The sequence below is a fragment of the Crocodylus siamensis genome, chromosome 1, assembly GCF_052110815.1.
Source record: "Crocodylus siamensis isolate JL-2025a chromosome 1, ASM5211081v1, whole genome shotgun sequence".
Classification (NCBI taxonomy): Eukaryota; Metazoa; Chordata; order Crocodylia; family Crocodylidae; genus Crocodylus; species Crocodylus siamensis.
The window spans coordinates 261,372,756-261,397,658 of record NC_143395.1 but is presented as its reverse complement, the minus strand read 5'-3'; the positions used below and the strand labels follow the sequence as shown (position 1 = coordinate 261,397,658).

Here is a 24,903-nt window from a genome sequence, read left to right as displayed (position 1 = left end):
TTCATTTTTTCAGGCACCCAAAAGCTGCACTTGTACTTTTAAGGTGATGTTGGATTTTGTTGTTGATGTCAGCCTTCTGTGAAAGATTGCTTCTGAGGCATGGGGAATAATGTTCTCTAGAGTCTCACCATGAAGTTGAATTACCAGAGCTGGGGACTCTTATTAAGAGCTTACTGATGGAAGACCTTAGGCATACAGAAATGGGACTGACGCTTAACATTCAGAAGACTCAGTAAAGATGCTGATGATTGCCTGAAGGACTGCTTCTGAGCAAGCATACACTACAGCATCATCAGCATACTGAAGCTCAATGATTGCAGTCAGCATGGTCTTGGTTTTGGCTCATAGTTGTCTGAGATTAAACAGCTTACCATCCGCTCAGTAGTTTAGCTCCACTCCAGCTGGAATCTTGTTGGTTATCAGATGTAGCATCACAGCAAGGAACACTCAGAAGAGCATTAGCGTGATGATGCAGCCTTGCTTAATTCCTATCTTAACTTCAAAGGGGTCTGTGATAGATCCATTACTAAGAACCACTGCCTGAGTATTGTCATGGAGCAGGGAAAGAATGGTGACAAATTTTGGTGTGCATCCATACTTCAGAAGGATACTCCACGGCGCTTTTCAGTTGAAACGACTTTTGTGAAGTCAAAGAAAGCCAAGTAGAGAGGTTTATGTTGTTCCTGGCATTTTTCCTGCATCTGGTGAGCAGTGAAGATCATATCAGTTGTGCCTCTTGATGTCCTAACTCACACTGAGATTCTGGCAGCTGCTCTGGGAGCTGCAATGGAAGGACAGTTCAGGAGGATTCACACATTGATCTTTGAAGGCTTGCCCAAACTTGGTAAGCAGCCCTCTGGCCAAAATAATTGCCCGTCCCTGCTATAGAAACTGTGGAATCTTCATCTCTGGAAATATTCAAAAGCAGGTTAGATAGATACTTGTCTGGGATAGCTTCATCAGGGATGATCCTGCCCAGAGGAGGCGACTGGACTAGATGACCTAGTGAGGTCCCTTCCAGCCCTACTGTCCTATGAACCTATGATACAGCAAGTGAGAGAGACATATTGGAGCTATCACTGAACAATGTTTTACCATGATGATTAATTGTTCTGTTGTAGCCTCCAGTGGTGTGGCAGTGGTACAATGAAAAAATGGTGAATGCAATGTTGCTCAGTCATTCAGAGAGCAAATGGTGGTGTGAATAGTGGTACATCACTGAAAAAAGTTTTCTGTGGAGGTGCGGAGGGGGGGAGGGCTGATACTTACAGGGATGCTGAAGGCTTACCTTAATGGCGGTGATATCAAAGTGTTTCAGAGTAGTTCACACTCTGGAGAAAGAAAAAAAAAATGAGGAAAAGAAGAGCCCAGAGCCACAGAGGGGAAAATGAAAAACAGAATTTTTGAGCAATGCTATTTTGCCCTGCCTCCCTTAGAAAAATCAAACAAATACCCACCAGCTGAAAACGTATATTGAATAATTGGTCTTCGGATATTGTGCCAACAGAATATACATGCACTGTGGTGATAAAAGGCTTTCTCCCAGTGGAACAAATCACTTATCAGACTATGACACAAAGTAAGGAAACATTTCAGTCCAAGTAAACTTTAGCTTCACAATAGCTGCTTATTTGGATACAAAGTATCCAGACTTAACCATAGCCTTTACTTATCTATTCCCTGTAATTTTTGATGCCATATTTGCAGAAGTCTGTCACTCCTAATGGGCGTTTTCCCCAGGAAAGATACATATTTACCATTTTCTAGTTGGATGTTTTTCCTTAAAACATTTCTTCTTCCTCTCTTCTGCTATTTTCTCTCATTTTCGTTTGTTATTTTTTTTCTTCCCTTTCATTCATTTTCTTATTATCTCAGATCTTCTGGTTTCTTCCCCCTCTCTCCCCTCACCACCTTTCTCATTTTTAGGTTCATTTACAGCGTAACCTACAGTCCATATCCTGTAACCTGCTCTTTATGCAACTCTGTTCTTTCCTATGTGCTTTCACTGAACGTTTTTTTTTTTCTCACCAGGTGCTTGTTCTTCTCCAAGTCTATTCACTGCACCACCTTTCTGGTTTCATTGCACTGTAGCACTATTGCATTTTGTGGAATGGCAGATGCATATGAAGCCAATATTTAATTCCAAAATCTGTTTCTAGAACCTGGCTCTCTTCACTGATGATAATACATTTTTTCTTTGCCATAGACAGGTTCTTATAAACACTGCTACTTAAAATCTTACTAAAATGAATAGAATAAATACAATTTAACAGCTTGCTCTCATTATTCAATCCCTTCCACACTTCTGATTTGTTAAAAAAGTATGCTGTGGAGATGAAGTGAACCTTTTAAATACCACCCAAAGTGTATAAAACACACACTTCAAGGGCCCAACTCAGCTCTCAACAAAGACAAGAGAAAGATTTCCTTGACTTGAGTGGAAGGTGGAGTGAACCTAAAAAGGTGGCCATTCTTTCATATGGGTTACTGGTTCCTATACAGTATTAGTTCAGGTATGCTAAGTCTAAATTTGAAAAACTTTGAAGAGATATATCAAAGGCCGTGACTCACTAATTCATCTTTTTTTTTTTCATGTTGAACAAAGAAAGGGTGGTAACAAGTTATTGGGGGACTTTTACTGGTTTGGGCCAATGGTTAGTGTCAGTATTTTTCCAGAAATATGACCTTTTGTTACACTGACATGCCACTTCATGTTCTGGAAGATTTTAAAAGTGCCAGGCAGAAAACTTTTAATTTCCTATTACAAGATGTAAATTCATTTAATTTTTCAAACAAGATTCTTTGAGAATGACTGGATTATAGTTTAAGGTGGGGCATGTACATGTGAATGAAGGTTTTTACTTCACCAAAAAAGGCCTTCAAGGCTTACCAGAGCTGTTAAAAATGTGCTGTTTCCTGGGCTGGCCTGTAAATTCTGGGCACTTGGAGATCCTGGATGCTTTCCAGCCAGCTTGCCAAGTTTCAGCAGTTCTCAGGCTCATGCAGTTCTAGCCATTAGCTGAAGTTCTATACCCCTGACAGAATAATACTGTTCTTTGGCTACTTTTCTGCTGAATACCTCAAGGACAACCCCAGCTTCACTCAAACAAGAAAAGAAAAAGGCGCTTTAGAATTAGGTTAAAAGGCACTTTAGAATTAGGTTGGGTGGTGTTTGGATTTTTAACAGAAAATGTGCCAATTTTGAAAACTTATTTATTTATTTTTGAATTGGAACAATTTTTTTTAAATGAAAATTTATTTCATTCTTGGTAGGTACATTGGTAAAGAAGATGGATAAATGACATCAATCTTCTCCTTACCCCTAACTCTCAATGAGCTTCAGCTGGCTCTGGTTTTTGGAGCCCTTCCAAATCACCAAGCTCTTAGATTCAGGTGAATATAAATGCAGAGCCTAGATACCCTCAGAATAGAAGAGAAGCTCCCTGCCAGAAAATTTTCCTGTCCTAGGCCTGATTTTGGAATTATAGACCAGAATCTTCCCTCCACTACATTGGTAGAAGTCTGGAGTTCAGTGTAACTGAGATAAAAAAAATTGGTTTAGTTTCTGGAAATTTTCATGACAGGCCTCAGTGTCCTGAATCCCATTTTACATATAGTTTTATTCAAATGCATCTTCCATATATCTTTACAATAGAAAAGGAATAATTCTAAGATTGTTTCATTGTGACAGCCTAAAGCATCAGGCATTTAGCGTTATAATTCCAAGCAAGCTATTCTGGTTATCTTTTGAAAAGTGTGATTGAAAGTTATTTTGATGGCTTAAAAATGTAGATGAGAAAGAGAGAAGTTTACAGATATGAAACTCAGCATGCTCTTGCTGTTGTTAAAAGAGATCAGGATATTTTAATTTTTTTAATGAGAGCTAGCCATATTATTTGAACTTGATTCTTGTTTTCCTTGAGCTAATAGAGAATCTTAAGTTAACAAGAGCAAGGGTTAAAACAGCAGTGAGCACTAATCATGCCTATCATTAGCTATAAATAAATAAATATATGAATAATTCTGTGATGGTTTGAATTGATATTAGAGGGTTTTTTAAGTCTAGTGGTCCTGATTTTAATTTAACATATCCTGTGGTACAGTGTGTGAAATATGTATTTAACACAGATTATTGTGAGATGAAAGCACATTCTTGTTTATTTTAAATGATTTGCTGTAGTTTGCTTAAAGCCAACATTCCTGGGCAATGAATGCATTGGTGATGAATCATTTGAAGTAGGTGAGAGGTCAGTATAGCTGAAAGAAAATGAAAATTGAGTGACTACATTAATTTAAAAAAAACAAAATGGGTTAAAAAAACAACATGAAATTAACTTTTGTATTTCCAAACTCAAAGTTGAGAGGCATAAGGAAATATGGAACACTGGGCTTTTTTTTAGTGATGTTTTTCAGTCCATGGAGTGATTATAGCTAATCAACATCACAAATCATTAACCTTGTACAGAGTGCAAGAGTTAAAAGAAAGTTAAGTCCAACTAGTACAATGCAGAAAATGGCTGGAGTGATGATTCCACATGAATGAACCAATGATGCATTAATATATTTATTTGTGTATTACTACCATGCCAAAAAGCATCAGTCACAGATCAGGACCCCACTGTGATAGACACTGTAAAAACCCAGAATAAGATGATCCTTGCTCCAAAGAGCTTACTATTTAAGCACAGAAGAAATGGTACCAGATGGAGACATATAGGAAAACACAAAAAGAATTAGATGGTATTAGTCAGCATGATAGGTACCATTCTCAGATTAGCATTAGCCTATATAGCTATACATTTTGTAGATATCATAGCAAAGGAGTTTTAATGAGAGATAATGGTGCTTTGTGGATTTTTTTATGAGGAGCTCCTCCTAACCATAGGGGGCAGCATAGAAGAAATCACAAAGCTGAAAATCTAATAAGTAGGCAATTGGAGCTGGCATCATAAGTCATCTGGAAAAAAATTGATGTAGGCTAGATAGGGATAGGCCATGAAAGCCTCAAATGTGGAAACAAGTCAATTGTTGGTGATAAGATGGAAAAATGGGAGCCAGTAGAGGGATGCATGGATAGAAGTGACCTGGCCAAAGCAATGAGCTAGGAGTAGCAGCATTCTTGAGTGAGAGGAGAAGAGCAAGGTTGCATTTGCTAAGGGCATAGGAAACAACATTGATGTAATGGAGATGTGAGACAGCAAGAGCCTGGGCAAGAGTTTTAGCTCTGTGGATGGAGACGAAGAGCCATATATTAGAGATGTTTTACAGAAAGAATCAGTAAGACTTAGACATAGCTTAGATGTGAGGAGGTGTAAAGAAGCCTGAATCAAAGATGACACATAGGTTACAGGCCTGAGAGACAGGTGGCACGGCGGTGGTGTCCTTGTAATAATGAAAATAGTTAAGAGAAAGACTTGATGGGAGTAAGATGTTTCAGTTCTGCTGATCTAGAACTGACAGTAAGACATGGATGAGGAGGTGTCAAAAGGCCAGACTAAGACTTTAGTTTGAACAAAAGGAAACAGATCTGGGCTATCTTTGTAAGATAATAGAGTTGACAGCTGAATTTGTGTTTGCAAGTAAGATTACCCAGAAATAAGGTGTTGAAGAAGAAGATAAATGAACTAAGAACAGTGTGGAACCACAGAAAGTTGGAAGAGTAGATGAAGAGATTTCTCTGTAGAACATGCTGAAAAAACAATTAGATAAACAGGGAAGAAATAGAGAAGAGAGGATCATGGAAGCCAAGGGAGGACAACCTTGGAAAAGAGAGACACGGAAGATAGTGTCAAAGGTAGCTGCTAGGTCAAGGCAAATGAGGGATGTAATCTTTGCTTCAGGGATATACGTTCTATATTGTATGTCCATAACCTGGTCTTCTGAGATCAATTATCCAAATGGGACAATTGGATTCAGGTCACTATTTGTTTCTTTTAACATTCCCATCTTAAGTCTGGAGCACAAATACTGACTTGACTTCTCTCTGATCTATCTTCATTTGAAAAACCATGGCTCATTTCCCCACAGTTAAGTCATCTAGCCTCTCTCTTTCTCAGTTTCCTCATCTGTAAAATGGGGGTAGTGAGACCTTTCTTCATAAAGCACGTTGAAATCTAATCTATACTAGACTATATATTAACATTGCAGTTTAAGTAGATGTGCTGTGAACCATTGACATGGGCAGCTATTTTTTTCCTTGCATGCAGACATGTAACCTCATTAATTGTATGTAATTTCAGTTGAGTAGCCGAGGGCAAAATCTTTTCTTTCATGTGACATAAATTTCCCTTTCCTAATACAGGGTAGAGAGTACTACTTAATATATGTAAATTCCTATGACTTCCATCACCGTAAAAATTAGAAAGGCAGCTTTACTGATTTGATACAAACTCAGTGAGTCATTTTAAACACAGAACAGCTTGTGGCACATGTCTTTAAGATGATCTACAGATGGTAAAGAATGAGGATTAGTTAGTGGGCAGTAGAGGTCAGCGTTGCACCATACAAATGCAGTTGGAAAGACAGTTCCTTGACACTTGGGAATGAGCCTCTTAGAGCAGATTGGAGCCATACAGGATCTGAGTTAGCTACTTACTAGTCAAAGATGCAATGATTTACTCTTCGTCTGAGAAAAAAATACAGCTTAATAGACTGCAGTTTGCAATATCTTCTGTTAAATTTGAGCTGGTGCTTTGAAATTCTATCCAGAATCAGATGTTTTTAAATGTACTGCATACATCTAAACTTTTCCATTATTGAAACTCTCAAGTAATCTGAGAGAGGTTACAAAAATGTGTTTACTTATAAATTTGGAAGTAATGACAAAGTCGCAATGCAGTGAATTTGTCATCTGCTCATGACTAGCAGATGGTCCACCTTCTTTGCAAGCAATCTGCATGGCTCGCATCTCACTTGGTTTGCAAATTCAAATTAAGAAACTCTCTAGTGTCAAGGTGGACATTGCTATCCATTTCTGATCATCTTGCCTGCCCATAAGATAAATTTGTTATCCTGAACAGTGAGGATTTTACTATGGGTTTTCCAAAAGTTCTTTATTCCTCCCATAATATGAAAATACTTTGGACCTGATTCTTGTTTATAAAAAGACATCTTCACGTTGACAGCGTAAAAGTGTCTCTAAGTGGGCATATGCTACATTTACAATTTTAAAGAGGATATGAAAAAGTGAGTTACATTTATGATTGTTACAAATGAGTTGCATTTATACAGGCTAGATTTCCAGCACTGGATGCAGCTGAAGTAGGGAGGCAATTCCTTATTCCTGGGATCTGCACAAATCAGAGCAAACTGGAAATTGCTTTAAACTATGCCAGGTGCCAATGGACACAGGTATTTTGATATACCTGTGCAGTGAACCATGCATGGGTTTTCATACATGTTGCAGGATTAGGAACTTCACTACTAGATAGACCTATCTGGGTTTTAGAGAGAGAGTCAGATTTATTATAATTTTCTTAATTTAGAAAGCTACGCAACAGCATCTAAAAATAACACCCACAAAAAAGAATACTTCTTTAAAACACGTTTTCCTAAGTGTTCTTGCCATGTTCTCCCTTTTCTCATAGTCTCATAGGAAAGTAAGCCTGGACATGGCATCCCTGACTAAGCTGTCCCAATTAAGTGTCTATCTAACCTGCTCTTGAAAATTTCCAGGGATGGAAATTTCACAACTTTTCTAAGTTGCCTGTTCTACCACTTGGCCACCCTCATAGCCAGAAAGTTCCTCCTACTCTCCAATTTATATGACCTCTGCTGAAGCTTGAGTCCACTGTTCCTAGTCCTGTCTCCTATGGCCGCAGAGAAAAGGCCATCTCTATCCTCTCTGTTCATGCTGTGCATATGGCACATTGTGCCCCCTGTGTTGTCAGTCAGTCCACCAGTCAGTTCCCTAACAATTTTGTGAGCCCTTCACACAACAGCCAAAGGAAGCAGATTAAAAAACAGGAAAATGTGATTTTAAAATTTCAAAAGGGAGGCTGGATATAAACATGGGTAGATATGAACCTAAAAATGCTTTTAATTCCTTTTTTTAAAGAACTGATACAATTTCAAGGCAAGAGGTTCCCTTTAAGACTAATTTAATTCTAAAACTGTAACTTATTTACATTACCTATACTTGTTGGTCTATTGGGTTTAAGCATTTGACTTCGACGGGCAAGTCACACCACAAAATGTACAGTTCGGTCAGGATACTTGCACCCCTTTGTGTAGCAGGGGTCACTTAGTTTGAACCTGAGTCTCTTTGAGCACTAAAGAAATGCAAATGACTGGCTTAACCAGACTTTTTACTTTCATAACCAGTTGTGTCCCATTGAAGCATGTTCTCTCCTTTCTTTTATAAAACACAATTTGAAAAGCATTATTCGTTTAAAATATATTTTTCAAATGCGAAGACACACAGGGTTTTTTTCCCCTTTATAAAAGAAATGATAAACCTACGTTTACTAATCAAAATATATTCCTGTTGAGACCTCATTTAAAACCCATTGAACAATGGAAAGACTTCCACTGATTTAAATAAGTAGATCATACCCTGGTATAGTGTGCTGTGAGCAGTGACCAGTGAGTGGCTGATTACTTGCTTGCACTGATCTTTACCACGGAAGAGAGGTCAGGTGGACCTCTAAAGCATGCTTCTGCATCCAATGGGAAATCTTGGGGCAAAATCCTGGCTCTTTCAAAATCAAGGCTTAACTTCAGTAGGGCCACAATTGCAACACCGGGGTCTAATCCACTGGAGTCACTGGATATCTTTCTGGTGATGTTAGTGGCCCACTAATAGTGGGAGATAGAAAAGGAGCTGAGGGACAACCAGGCCTTTTAAAAATAAATCCTTTTCTAGCAGTTTTGAAACCTCCTTTATTTTCAAACATCCCCTTCCATGAAAAGAGGATCTTCCAAAGAGGAAACTGATGGGAGCTCTGACTCACAGCTTTATATTATTGTTTCTCCTGCAGTCTGTTGTGTTTTACATTTAAAAATTAAGCTAAACTGACTGCTGGAGTTGATTTTGTCTGGCTTCTCCATGGACCCTGACTTCTGAGGATGGGCGAGGCTCCTTATGCTTTTGTGTACCTTACTGGAGCCTGACACCATCCAGTTCTTTGTCTGTAAAGCATACTGAGAACAAGGAAAAAGAAGGTCCTACTTAAAGACAAAGTACTGGCTGTGTTATGATGAGTCTAGCAATGGGTCTGGAGCAGGGCCTTAGGGATCCAAGAAATAAATCCAGGGAACTCACTCTGGATATCTGTTTGACTATTGTGCCATACAAGTTCCTGTGACTTAGGTCCTCCCACCATTTATAAGGGGAAGGGAAAAATCTAGGCAGGAATGCTGTCCTCACCGTTCCAGGAATCTCCTGAGTTAAAGTGGAAGCAGATTGCGCTTGTTCTCAACAGCTGCAAGAAAGGATCCCCTTCATCAACTGTGGGGGGCTTCAGTTCCCTGACACCTGATCCTGTATGCAGCCCCTCACTTTTGCTGCTGAACTTCCAAGTCATAAGTCATTCCCAGTTCAGAAGGGGTGGTAGTGCCAGATCTCCTATTTTCTTAGATGACATCAGCTTGTGAACCCTAAGATGGTGGGCCAGATGGAGTACCCCATAGGAGTCCAGAAGTATGTCCAGTCCACTTCTGGATCTGCTGCCAAGCATGTGGGGGAACCCCACTGTACCTTCCTGGCTCTGCAATTAGCTAAGTGGGGACCCTGGGTGCGCCCCCCCCCAGACCCAGGAGGCACCAGTTGCCAAGCTGTGGGGTCGGGGGGGGGGCAGATGCTCCCTGGTGGACCTGGAAGTGGACTGGAAGTGTTTCTGGTCCACTACTGGGTCCACTGCCAAGCGCACTGGGGACCCTCTTGCACTCCTGTGGGATGCTTCATCCACCCCACCACCTTGGCATTCACAAGTCACCTGATACCTTGAGGCATGTAGAAAAAACATTTAAAGCTGTGTCTATGTCCGAATCATCCAATGTCTCTGGATCTCTTTGAATCAATACAGAGGGTTCTGATTTGATTTGGAGAAATTAAAGGGTCTCCTGATTTGATTCTGATTCAGCCGCTGAATCGGGTCAAATCTCTACCGAATCGAATCACTGACTGAAGCTTCGTGGAGCCCTAGTAATTATGCATGGCAGCACATGTAGCCTTTGGTTCTGGAGGTTGTGCAGATGACTTGACAGTTGTTAGAGTGGGCTTCCCCTGCAGAATCAATAAGGTTAAGAGTCACTGCCTTCAACTTGCATATTGTCAATGCTGTAGCTGCGTTCCACAGCTACACAGGACACATTTCTTTGTTGAAGCTCTGGCTCCATTGTAACACAGCCTTTCAAGTTTGACATATTCAGCTACACAACTGCTGCTGAGTTGAGAAAGGAATGTGATTCTCTTTCCTTCTCCCAAAAAGCTACTTTCTTTTGTTTGTGAATAAAGCACTATAAGTTGTACCTATCTTCTAGGACATGGGTCATCAGCAACCTTTTACTACTATGGACCAGAGCTTCATGTCACGGGACACAAATCTCCACCCTGCTAGAGAGCTCAAGCCAGCTGAGCCTTCCTAGCTGAAGATACCTGTCCCCTCTGCAGTGAGAGTTAAGTGCAGGCACAAGAGAGCAACATGGAGAGCAACTCTCCTGTGAAGGAGAGTGCTGCAGAGGGAATTGGTAGCTTGGTATTGATGCTGTCCAGTCTTCTATGCCACCCTAGGTCAGGTGGGCCCTTCACCGACCAGATATGGCCTGTGGGCCATAGACTACTAAACCTTGTTTTAGGAAATCTGGGGAAAACCTACTGGTCTTAACATACCACAGCCAAACAGAGTAGGTTTTTCTGGGTTAACTCCCAGTAAGGGTTTAGAGGCATCTGAGGGAGGTGCTTCAACTGAAATCTAGTTAAGTGCAGCTCAGCCAATTTAGACAAAGGGAGGAGAACACACTTAGAGGAGACTTGCTGAACTACTGAAACTCAGCTGGCCCTAAAAGATGTATTGATGATCTACACCTGTCAGAGAAGAGAATCAGACGCAATAGGTTTTGCTAACTTAGCCAGGGAGCTCTCAGGATACCTAGCAGCTATTTTCTTTGTTAATTTTTGTATTTGTTCTGAGGTTTTCTCGTTCTAAAGCTGTATGAAAGGAATGCAGTCAGAGACTTTTACCAAGTTTGTGTTACTTTGAACAGACAAGATCTCCTGAAATAAACCTAAAACTAGAGGAGTTTTTTTGCTTTTCAATCTGAGCTTCTTATGATCACACTGCTTAACTGCCCAAGCTCTTATTGTGTGCTCTACAATAGCTTAAATAAAATGGCATTTTAGTATCACCTCTTCAAGATGGACATCCAAACAAAAAAAATGCAAACTGTGCAAACAGATCAGAAAAATTACTATTGAGAGATTATAAGGATTAAAATAAAAATGAATCAAGCCTATACAAGCAGTCAATGGAATACCTAGCTGATAATTTTTAAAATACTACATTACATATGTTTATTAAACATCAATACAATGATAATGCAGTCTTAATGACACAAAGAACACTCGTCCTTTAAAAACAACATTTAGTCTCACCTTTTGCAATTTAACTGTTGGCAGATTCTACCTATGTTATTGTCTACAGTCAAAAGTCTATTCCAAAATGACAAAGAGAAAAATTTAAAATTAAAAGGAAAGTTCAGAAAAAGTAATAAATGATGGTTTGGTGAGATTTCTCTTGTGGAATGCTCCAAAGTGCCCTATGTGAATTTAATAATGCGGACATCCTTTGGAACACAGAAAGGAGCTCTTCTTGGACCTACAAGTTGGTAAAAGATGCATTAATTTATATGTGCAGTGTCTATTACCAATTAGTATTAAATGAGGCTGACTAGTATCTGAATATCTTTTATAACTGGAAAAATAATTTTACAGTTTAATGTTTTCCTCTGTGATCTCGCATCTGTATTCCATGCTTTCCAAAAGGAGGTACCACTGACTTCAACTTTCTATGTTGCTTAACTTTATACAGTGCAGCAGGCTGGAGAAAAAGACATTCTGAAGTTTTCTGTTACAAGATAAAAGATGAGTTCCATTAAATGGAAAGATGATACTTCGGGGTGCCATGAGATTATTTTAAGGGTGCTATGGGTGTGCCACAATATTAGTACCACTAGGTGTACAAATACCTTTACATGATTCACAAGATAAACCCAGAGATTTCAAATAAGAATCCATTATGTCAAAAACAAGGTTATCTATTTATATAGGCAAGTAACATTAAATTAAATTAAATTCTTAATGAATGCAGGACAAAGAAATCCACATGAGATCCTCAGAATTCTGATGGGAGTAAAGGGATGGTAAATCAGTTATAATTGTCTTGTTGAACCTAACTGCTAAGGCCCTGACTACGTACATGAAGAAAGGAGCAATGCAAAGATCCTCTCGATATGAATTGTGTTTTCTGATTTATGTTTCCATAGGAGTAATATTTTAAATGAAGCTGGCTGAGAAATTTCAAATGACAAAATGCTCTCAGTTGCAAAAGGGACAAATCTATAAGAAACCTCTTAGATTTTCACCATCCCTCATAATTATTTTAAAGAGGATCTATACAGGATGGGACCATAGTATTCTTTCTTCCATTTAACCAAGTTTCTTTTGGTGCATTTGGTGAGTTCAATAATTAATATTCTGTCATGTTAGTAGAGAAAACATGTTAACAGAGGAAAAATTCAATGTATATTTTAATGAAAGTAGGTAAATCCTGCAGAGCTCCCTGTATGCAGTTGTAATTTACTTGGCAGATGCTTCAGTTCTATGATATGGCTGCTAGATAAGCCTCTAAGCTATAGACTAATATTGAGGAGAAAGCATAGGGTTTACACAAATCACTTGAAGCCAGTAGGTTACGTAGTTGCAATAGACATATTTAATAATTTACAATAATTTTATGTAGTGTGGGTGGGTATGCAGAGCTTCTGTTAAGTAACTTATAGGTACAACCTGCTCTTGTGCAGCTTTGCAATTATTCATCCAGGGACAAACATGTCATTTCATATATTAGACACTCACTTGTTCCATATATTCATTAAGAAACAGATTCTTCTATTATTCTCTATACATGTGAAAGATCTGTGAATGTGGAAGATGCTGTGGTGGTTCTCCATGAGAAACAAGAATTGAGCTAGGATTTTCATGACTTAATCTCCTGTGCCCCACTGAGATAACTGGGCTAGGTTCTACGATTGAGATTTGCCCAGACGCATGGGATGTTTTGATGATATCTTCATAAAAACAGAAGTTTGTACATGAACTGAACTGTTCACATATTTAGAATCACAGAATTGTAGAAAACTGGGTTTGGAAGGGAACTCAGGGGGTCATCAAGTCCAACCCTGAAGTGGAAATTTGGACAAACAGCTAGGGAGGAGTATAGAAATATTGTGCAGGCATGCAGGGATGAAGTCAGGAAAGCCAAAGCTCAATTGAAGCTGCAGCAAGCAAGGGATGTGAAGGGTAACAAGAAGGCTTTCTACAAGGATGTCATTAGCAAGAGGAGGATCAGAGAAGGTGTGGGTCCTGTACTGAATGGGGAAGGCAACCTTGTGACAGAGGATGCAGAAAAGGCTGAAGTACCCAATGCCTTTTTTGCTTCAGTCTTTACAGGCAGGGTCAGATCCTAAACTATTACACCGGGCAGTAGGGGTGTACGAAGTGGACCATATTTGATTTGGATACGGCCTGATTCAGGGGACAGTGATTTGATTCACTGATTTGGATCACTATCTCAATTCAATTCAGCTGAAGATTCAATTCTGATTTGGAAAATCAGTGATTCGGCCATAGACACAGTGTTGTATGTTTTTTCTACTTACCTCGAGGTACAAGCATGGCTTGTGAATGCTGTGATGCCAGGGTGGATGGAGCATCCCACAGGAGCGGTGGGGAGGGGGGGAGGGGGGTTGGCATGCTTGGCAGTGGACCCAGAAGTGGACTGGAAGTACTACTGTCTCAGCCTGATGCTCCAACCAGTTTTCTTTCCACCTTACAGTCCATTCATCCAGCCCATATTTCCTTGGCTTGCCTGCAAAAATGTTGTCGGGGACCATATCAAAAGCCTTAACATATATATATTAAGTATATTATGTCCACTGCTTTCCCTGCATCCACAGAGCCAGGTATCTCATCACAGAAGGCACTCATTTGGTCAGCCCTGCCCTTGGTGAATCCATGCAGACTGTTCCTGATCACTTTCTTCTCCTCCAAGTGTTTAGAAATGGATTCCTTGGGGATCTGCTCCATGATTTTTTCCAGAGACTGAGGTGAGGCTGACTGCAATCTAGAAACTTCTGCTAGTTGTATGAAGAAATCCTCTTCTACCTGATCTTCCTGGTCTGGTGGTCGACCCCACCATGACATCACCCTTATTGCTCTCTCCGCTAACCTTAATCCAGAGACTTTCAACAGGTCTAGCTCCAGTTTCTTACTGGAGCTCTGACCAATCATACAGCTTTTTTACATACAGCACAATTCCTTCTCCTCTTCTCCCCTGCTTGTCCTTCCTGAACACTTTGTACCTATCCATGACAGTACTCCAGTCATGATGCAAGCTATCCCACCAAGGCTCTGTTATTCAAATCACATCATAGTTCCTGGACTGTGTAAAGAATCCCAATTCTTCCTGCTTGTTTCCCAGACTCTGTGCATTCATGTACAGGCACCTAAGGCAACCAGGAGAATATACTGAAAAATTAAAAAAAAAAGAAAAAGAAAACAAAAGAAAGGTGGGGGCGGGGTACAAACCCCATCTATGGTAGTACTGAGGGTTGTTCAGATTTAATTTCAGTGTTATTGAAACGAAAAGCAGAAGCTTAACTAGCCTACCCCAATTTAATGATCCTATCCGCTGGAACTTATGGCTAAGAACAGACAGTCAAAAAGCCCGAAGTTGAATCACTTGAATCTTCACAGGTTAGTCTAAGCTGCATAGATTGAACCTGTAAGCAAGTGAAAAGACATTCACTTCTGATTATGGAAATACAGCCACATGTCTGCAGTGGCCAAGGCTAGAAGCTGGGGGGCTCTAGAGCATGCCTCCCTGCTCAGTTGGAGTAGATAACTTGGGTCAAGGCTAGCCTACCCACCCTGCAAAAGTAGAGTTTCAGGGGAGGTGCAAAGCATCCTGGAATGCTGGGGGACTTTGAGTTAACTTGAAACTGGAGGGGATCTGGGACAGAAGTTCAATAAACTGATTTAACCTAAATCAGTTAAGTCTGATGCTACATCTATCCAGGTATATTTGAAACCAGTTTGGGCTATTTTGAAAGCAGTTTATGTAAACAGAACTTCTGTTGTGTTACAGATTTGAACCAGTTTCAATCACTTATACTGGTTCATCTGTAATTTCTGTCCCTAGCCTATGAATCATAGAAGTAGGGTCGGAAGGGACCTTGTACATCTTCAAGCCCGACCCCCATAAAGGTAACATCTCATGGGTGGGTGTGAGTACCAAGAACTGGATAGAAACAGATGGGTTGTCTCAATAGTAATATAAAGCTTTATTAGAACAAGAATGTTGTTACTATCAATACAGGATAGAACTCAATATGGAATCTAGGACTGGCAGGTAATTGGTATCCCTAGCTACTTTGATGCCCAATATTAACCAGGGTAATTATCCTTTTATGCTGCAGTGAATGCTACTTTGCCTGACATGATTCTTTATAGCTGTCCTTTCCTGCTTTACATTCTGTAAATAGGGCATAAGGCAAGACCTCCATAACTATTTCAATTCCTAACTGATATTTCAGACGTTAGGTGCCTAAGCAGGCAATGAACAGCTAAATGCTATTCCTTGATGTTCCCACACAATATCATCACTGAGTGGTGTCCCTATCAACCTCTCCCTCCTGCAAACACTGCTGCAAAAATTGTGTTGTACATTAACAGAACATTTCCCACATATTTTACATCAAGTTTTCTAAATCAGGAGGCCATATTCATTAACAATAATGATGTATTTGAAAAAGCTCATTATTATGAATTAACTAGCAGCAAAATAGCGTTTATTTCTAGAAATGAACTTTCAAACCATAGCCAGATCATATTGGAAGAGAAAATTTAATAGGCTTGGTGTTGGTAGTTTTTAACGTCATTGTTTCCATGTCATTGAAGGGAAAGGCATGAAAAGGGCAGAACTTTAGTCCCACCTAAGCTAATGGGAACTTCACCACTGACTTCAATGGAGACAGGATTTCCAGGAAAATGAGGATCCAGACTGTTCATGGCTAGTTGAGTGTTTTAACTTATTACCAGCTAAGAGCAAAACCAGTTGTGCTGTGAATGATACCTGCTTTTCTGCTAAACTGTGTGGCTGCCTATAGATGTGCTCATTCTTGTTCTAATTAGAATGCAAATAAGTTGCCTCACCATCATGTGTATTAAGCCCCCCCTTCCCCCTCCCTGTGTTTCAAAGTGGCCATAGGGGTGCTTTAACTAAACCTCATCAGATGAGCTCTAGTTAAAGTGCCCTCATGGTCATTTTGAAATGTGGGGGGCTTAATACATGTGTTGTTGAGGCAACTTGAACCATTTAATTAGAGTGGCTGCCTGGGAACCACTCTAATGAAAAGCTCATCTCTCTTCCACTTCCAAGTAGGTGCATAGGCAGCTTGTTTGGTTTATTGATGCCATTGTTCAAACACAGTCTCACTAGCTATATCTGTTTTCTCAACCTGTTGCATCCTCCCAAGCACTTAAATTGTGAAGTCCTCGGGTCAGGTGCTCTGGTCTTTGTTACTTGCCTGAAAAATATCTATCACAATGAGCACCTGGTTCTTGATTAGTAGTCTAAGGTACTAACTTAGTAGAAATTATCAATAATAATGTGAGGAATGGGGTTGGGACAGGAAGCATGGTTAGGGGCTGGGGGCAGTAACGTCTGGGCACAGATGTGGCACAAGAACTTAGAGGGCTTGTAGGAAAGTGAGAATGATGCCTTGCTGTCAGGGTTCAAATTATACTTCAATTCTTGCGGGGGGGGTGTGGCAGCGAGGGGTGGGCTGGGGGCTGATTGGCTCATGGGGGTGGGGTTCTCATCTTATGGGGGGATGGGGGATGGGGGAAGGCCTCTTGCCTCTTATGGGGGAGCTCAGTCTCCCTGAGCTCCCCTTTAATTTGAACCCTGCTCGCTGTGGAAAAGGAGCAAGAACTAGGCATGGTCTTAGGGAATGAAATACACAAGAGTGAAGGGTAGCATCTTGTGAGAACACAGCAGGGGTTGAAACCATGGGAGTCTATATGGAGGAGGAGAAGTAGATGTAGGCAGATGATAAGTGTAAGACACCAAGCCATATTAACCTTAATACCTTTTGTACAGGGTATTAGCCATAGCTATACATTTGTGGTACATTTCAATAATGCATCTGATGAGAGCAACACAGACTTGGCTTCTGTTTTATTTGAGGTGGGTTGCATAGTAAATAATGAAATGACCCAAGATAACTAATTAGAACTACTATAAAAATACACTGTTGTTTCAAATAGTTGCATCTCTCCCTCTGGCCAGTCTAAATTCTTGTTGGTTTCACCTGTTACAGGCTAAGAGGCACGTTAAATGCTACTAATGAGAATGAAAATAAAATATAAATCAGAAGTATATGTCCAAACAATCACGATAGTTTCAAAGGACTTCTGCATCCCAGTCTGAACACTTCATTTTTTGCCATTTAAAAGAAAAAAAAGCTACCTATGCTGAGGAATTATATTTTCTTGAAGCTCTGTGCAGGGGTATTGTAGATTTTACAACAGTGATAAAATGCAAATTTAGTCTACAAGTCTTTCAGCTGACATAAAGGATAATAATATACATAAAATATGTGCTGGATTTTCTGGGGCCATATTGGTAGGGTAGGGTGGAACAATATGATTTCCACAGATTTATACAGAGCTGCATATATAGAACCACATTAAAATGGTATCCTGTTTAAATTAGTTAGAATTACAGTATTTAATTATAGAATTGAAATATAACCTGTAGCTGATCATGAAATATTAAATGTATCAAGACACTCATTGCTACAATAAAGAAATAAATCTGAAGAAGTGGGGCTTGATGCAAGAAACCAAATGCCAAGAAAATAAAGAATAAAGGTTAAAAAACAGGAAAAGTGTAATACTCAAGCTTGATTTGCTATTGTGCTACCTCCTGTGTTGTTGTTATATCAGTGCAAAGTGACTGTAAAACTATTTTAATTTAGTAGCAGTTTACTGCCAGGCCCTGAACCTGCTGCTGGCTCTCTCTGGGTCTGCTTTCATGGAATCAATCCTATAATCAGAGCCCTAAGGGGCTATTTTTAATAAAAGTTCTGAAGATTGAAGTTAAAACCTAGTGCAAAGAATTCATTTTTCAGGTTTTAAAATGCTTATTATAGTTTCTTTTTCCAAAAGAAGCCCAGCATTAGACTTATGAAGTCCAAGTTTGCAGGGATACTCCATTACCCCTAACAATAACTCATCCCAAATTATGTCTGAATCATCCTTCACAGGACACAAAGCTGTGTCTGCAGTAACGATTTCATCAAAATTCTTAAATGCTTTTGAAAAATGGAAGAAACTATAAAGTAACAAGTAAAAGAAAGTACATCTCTTCCAGCACACTTGACTATTTCATTCTGACTCTGGTTTTGTCAGAATCCAGTCAGGTGATTATATACTTCTATTGTACCCTTTCATCATAGAAACTGAAGCAGTAAGAGGATCTTTGGGGTCATATGGCCATCCGTCTATAACCACAGACAAATTTCTTGAGCCAAATTCAGCCATTGTGTAAATAGATGAGATACCACAGGTTTAAATGAAATTGGGTCCACTATGTAAGAACTAAATTTAGCCCCCTTCTGATGATATTATTTCCCTTGAAGTGTCCTGCCATGAGATAAAAGGGGAGAAAATTTAAAACAGAAATGTTTCACATAGACACTTTTCACTTTATGTAAAATGTGTTATGACAGATTATCCCTTCAACGTGTATCAGAGTGTATTTTGCAGAGATTGAAGAAATTAAACCAAATCCAGCCCGTGCTTGTGTGCTAGCATATTATTTATAGCAAATGTGGGAGCATGTTGGCCTCATTTGACAATACATCATGGCCTTCTTAAATTTTGAGCGCACCCTCGTTGCTACATTACATGTGTTAGAAGCTTCATCTTAATTTTTAAAATGCTTCTGAGGCAAGACTTTAAAAGTTTGTTCATGACAGATTGGCAAAGTGAGGCAAGCTACCAAGCTAATTTACAGCATGTGTGTTGTTATAACTAGCTTTGGAGCCTTTCCTCTGGGTGTTGGAAGCACTCTACCCATAGGCTTAATGCTATGTTTATTGATAGGCTATGCTATTGACAGAGCATATATGTACCCTATGATGCAGTGAGTTTTTTTCTGTGGTATGTCATACAAGTTTCATGTACACTGACATCCAAAATATTTTAGGGTGAGATTTTCAAGAGTTCACAAGTGACTTAGGAGCATGAGTCTCAAGTTACATTGGTGCAGGTTTTCCAAGGCACAAACTGGAGTTTGAAGTTTGCAAGTGTAGATGCTCTGAGGCAAAGGAATTCATTTTGTTTCACTAATAAGACATAGAAATATATTGTTCCCACTAATTAAATCTGAAACCGGATAAAAGTATGAAAGTGTAATTTTCTTCTGTTATTAGTCATGTTCATTTCTGAAGTGAATAACTACCAGCACTGGTGCAACGTATAGGCAGAATAATAGTCATACTGATTTTTTTTAAACTTTAATCCCTGAATACAATTAGCATATTTTACCATTATAAGCTACAGGAGATAGAAGTCACATTATAGGGTCTGTAGGTGGAAAAGTGGGTGGTCACATACAGGAGAGAAACAGGGAGAGCACTTAAAATACAGCAGGAATAATAAGCACATAGAGGAAACTAAAGCAATGAAGAATTGGATTCAGAGCTGCATTACTTCTGGATATGAAAAAGTCAGATAAAAAAAGGCAGGAATTAAGGTTTTAGCTAATTTAGAGCCTGATCTCTTGTGTAGTGTGTGTTTTGGTTCATGAACATTGAGGTAGGTGCTTAGTACTTGTTAGGGTCAGGCCACAAAGCAGACCTATACAAGCAGAGTGGAGTGCGATAGCAGTGAGTCACAGAGCAGCAGGTTAGATTAATTAAATGAAGAATTTAGAGAACATGACAGTGCCACTTTATATCCCCACGGAGTGCTGAATTCCTATACTCCTTGCAAACTTCAAACTCCAGTTTGTGCCCATTTATATTGGGGAAGTTGTATTGATCATGTTTTTTCTAGACATTGTGTGATATAAGGTGGTTTGATGCATACATGGTACATGTTCAGTTCTGTTGCTATGAAGAATCTCAGTTCTATCGCTATCTGCCTTCTTCCAAAACAATGCGTAAAATTACTTAGTGGATATATATATGCAGTCCATGTGGTGTTGGTGTGGACTGAAAGGGATGTAGTCAGTGAGACAGGAATGCAGGAAGACCATTCTGCCTTGGGAAACTGGATTGTATGTCTGCCTATTCACACACAGGTCCTGTGTGATTCTGGCAGGGTCTCTTAGACTATTCACAGGTTGTGTGCTCCTCACTTTCTGAGGGCCTGGTTGGATGCTGTGGGCCTGTTTTGCAGAACTACTGAGTGCTCACACCTGTGGATGAAATAACTGGGAGCTGTGCTTGAAATACTGTCTGTGCTAAGTGCTTTGAAAAATCAGGTCTTAGGCATCTCAGACTGGCCACCCTTAACCTCTGTGCTCCTTAGCTCCCCATCAGTAAAACTGGGAGTATGTTATCCCCTCATATCACAGAGGCATTGTGTCGCTAGATTAATTCATGTTTCTGAAGACTCAAATGATACAGTGATAATAGGGTTACCATACTTCCAGCCAAAAAAGAGGACACGTGTCAGGGGGGACATCTCACTCCCAACCCACGGCTTCCTGGTCCTGCCAGTGCCCCTCACTCCCAACTTGCAGCTGCCCATCCTTGCTGCTGCCACTCACTTGATATGCAGACCCCTGGCTCTGCTGGTGCCCCTTGCTCTGGACTCACAGTCCCTCAAACCCCTGGGCTATGCTGGTGTCCCTCAGTCCCAATCTGCAACTCCTATTCCTGCTGCTGCCCCTCACTCCTGACCCACAGTCCCCTGACCCTGCCAGTGCCCCTCACTCCCTATCCACAGTTCCCCACCCCTCTGGGCCATACTGGTGTCCTACACTCCTGGCCTACAGCCCCCCACCCCCTAGTGCCCCTCACTCCCCACCCACAGCCCCCTGTCTCCCTGGGCCCTGCCAGTGCCCCTCAGTCCCATCCCATAGCCCCCATCCCCTGGGGCGTGCTGGCACCCCTCACTTCCAAACTGCAGCACCCCAGCTCTGCCAATGCCCCTCACTCCCTACCCACAGCTCCCTGTCCCCACACACTGGAAAAATAAGAACAAAACAAAACACTGAATCCTTGCTTATCAATTGAATACCATACATTTTATTCACTGAATGAGATAAGGGTCCTATGGAAAATGTATCATGGGATCTTGCAATTAAAACACTGTGTCATAATGTATGCACATAGGGGGACTCAATTAAAGATGCACAGGAAACCTTAATTTGGTACTTTCCTTATTTTGAAGTACTTTACTTTGCAATCAGTGATGATCTTTTAAATCTGTGTTCATGCGCGTGCGTGCCCCTGGGCCTGTAGAGTGTGTGTGAGAGAGAGCTACATGAGATTTTTTAATATTTTACATCAGTGCTGTTCAGCCTATGGCCCGTGGGCTGAATACAGCCCACAGAGTTGTGTCATCCAGCTTGTGGGGCTCCTCATGGGTCCAGGAAGTGGTGTCAGTGGGTGTGTGTAGATGAAATGAGGGGCATGTGTGCACAACACCTTAAGTGCTTTTACACCACTTAAATGATGTTGGTGTTTGCACGTGTTAGAAATAGAATATTGTTAGAAATGCGCAGCTTGCATCTTGCACTTGATAAGAAAGAAATACTGTCCAAGGCTCCTTCTTCCCCCAGTCCCGCCTTAGCCTTTCTCAGCCTTTCTTATGCTGATTGCAGTTTCTCCCCCGGTCCCGCCTTAGCCTTTCTCATGCTGATACAGAAGCTGGAATTCAATTGACTGTAGCCTTGAAGTGTAAACTTTTGTGAACTGTTGTGGTCTTTGAGCATGCTTAATTAGCTGATGCATATTTACCTCTCCGCCCTGCATTCTTAAGTAGCTAATTATACTATACATGCGATGTATATAGTGATGTAACTACATGTATGCTTGTATGAAACGGAAGTAGCTGTAAGAGTTCCGGTGTCTGCACACGTGCTCAGGAGAGAGAAGATAAATTCCACTTGCAAATACCAATGCGGGGTCAGAGTAATTTGAGTACCTGACTCTGCTCTGACCTTTGTTTGCAAACAAATACAACCTTTTATGCCGGCGGCTGAGTGTGTGTCTGTGATACTTTGCGAGCCTCCAAAGAAACGAACCGCCTTTGTGCAACACACGCATTAGCAGTGTATTCTGCATTAATTCCAGCCGCTGTAGCACATTCGGTGGTGTAATGTGCCTTAAATGACTTTGGGGTGCAGAAAACTAAAACACTGCTGAGGAGTTTTAGTTTGCTGCCCTACAGCCGCAGAGCACAGCACTGGGCTCTGTGGGGCTCAGGGACTGTGTGGGCAACCCATGCAGGCAGCCTGGCAGCAATCCGGGAAGGCAGGCTCCGCTGAAGGAAAAAAAAGTGGCAAGCCTGATCTTTGTTTTCCCCCGTTTGGAGCCTGCCTGTCTGCATGAGCTGTGCAGAGACCTGGTCCTTCCCTCCGTGGCTGCCGTGCCTCCTGGGACTGCTCGAGCTCGGTGCCTGCGGGTAGGTGCCACCTGGGGGCGGGCTGCTGCTGCTGCCATGGAGGGAAGCACCAGTCCTCCCACCCCTGCAGCCCAGGGACTGCTCTGCTCACCAGCAGCTCACCCTCCCCTCCCTGCTGCCAGACAGCCAGGTAAGACACAGGTGTACACGGCATGGGGTTTACTTTGGCCTAAACTGAAGTGGTGTTTTTAAAAACCCACCTCTTCAATTTAGGGCCCCCCGTTTTGTCTACACATGCCCAGTGTTAAATGTCACAGAGCTGCAGCAATTGATGCTGCCACCTTTCTTCCATTGCCACATTTCTAGACTCAGGTGGATAACATAGCCTCACATACTAGATTGGGCCTCAGTGGCAGGGCTACTTCACAGCTAGATCCAGCGCTCCAACCCTGCACTGGAACCAGCCTGTGGACTGGCCCCCATTGCTCATCCAGCCTGCAGGGCGGGACAGATTGAGCCCATGGGGCTGCTTTACCCCATAGACTCTAGAATGTAAAGAGCCATTCAGGCCCCCCCCATACAGTGCCCTCAGGCAACGTTTTCAGTTTCATCAAGTTCATCACAGGTTGATTGGAAAGAATCTTGTGCATGTTGTTTAGATGGTTAATAAAATCATTTTACTGCCTGCAGTCTTAAGGCTGCCTCAGACAGCAATCTAAACCTTGCTTCTTTTAACAGTTTAACTACTCAGTGGGGGCATCTACATGTACCTCCAGGGTGCAGTTGTTACTGTGCCGTTGTTTAGTACTCACTTCAGGAAGTGCTAAATGATGGTGCAGTAACAGCCATTACTGTGCTGTCCCGGGGGCCCTCGGTTATTTTTAGCAGCTACATCACCATAGCAACATACTATAGCAAGGTAGCCTGTCGCTGTGATGACATAGCGTCAGTGTCATGGTTTGTGCCTGCCGACGCTACGTCACCAAAGCACGCCACTACGGCGACGTCGTGTCTTATGTAGACATGCCCAGTGCTCCTTTTACTGATGGCTGGCATCTTTTGTACTATGCAAATTGTTGCTATTCTGATGTTTGCTGGGTCTTGCCTCCATTTTGCACTCCTTTTGCATTGGTTTAAAATGACTTAGCAAGGTGTAGGTCAGTGATGAATCTGGCAGCAAGTGATCTAAGTTGAAACTCAATAAAAGAGAACAGTGAGCTTTGCAACTGCTTTATATCCCTATAATATACTAATTGCTATTCATACCAACAAGTCTTTGGGCAGTTTCTGTACGCATAGTGAAGTAAAATCTATTAATCTACCACAACTGAAAAGGCACCATGTGAAATTAGTTAAATAAATAGATTTATTTATAATATTTCTATTTATTCCTTTAAATTGGGTCTCATGTTCACTACTATGATCCTGTTTGAATTGATGCCAAAGCTTATTTTTGAAAATCCATCAATATGTAGTTAGAATCTCATATATTAGTAGTTAGGCAAAGCTTAACCACAACCTACTTAAAACAAGTTGTTTGAGGCCATTAAGTTAGAAATATTCGTGGTATTTTGTCATGCTTTTGGGTAACCTATCCTTCATATCTGGCCAGGTTCTTCTGTTGAGGATTAGGTGAATGGGTTTTAGTTAATTGTATTGTCTTGACACATTTTCCAGATTTATTTTATTTGCTTTCCTACAAGTGTGACATTCCTGTCATATATTAGATATATGCTATCAATATTTAGTTGCTGCAGAGTTGGAATGTATTATGCTTTCTGATTCATTTCTCTGGGCTTCACCTTGACTAGAACTCTCTGTTACCTAGCACACTGCAGTATTACTTTATGATATTTGAGAAACACCATCTTTTAGATCTGTTATCATAGGATTGGGAATTAAGATTTGAGTTGTTTTTCGAGTACCACAACTGGTCTGTTGATTGATCCTGGTCAAGTCACTTCATCTCTCTGTTTCATAGTTTCATAGTTAGTAGGGTTGGAAGGCACCTGAGCAGATCATCAAGTCTGACCCCCTGC

At 40.9% G+C, this 24,903-nt stretch overlaps 1 long non-coding RNA gene across 1 annotated transcript in view; it reads right to left on the bottom strand.

Annotated features, from left to right (window-relative positions):
• Positions 1 to 657: 657 nt before the first annotated feature.
• The window catches only part of LOC149874445 (uncharacterized), a 270,069-nt gene continuing 245,823 nt past the window's right edge, over positions 658 to 24,903 (bottom strand). The window contains exons 4-5 of the long non-coding RNA XR_016439945.1: positions 1,289 to 1,331; positions 658 to 781 (exon numbers count right to left, since the gene is read on the bottom strand). This is a non-coding gene — a long non-coding RNA (uncharacterized LOC149874445). The remainder of the gene's footprint in view (positions 782 to 1,288; positions 1,332 to 24,903) is intronic.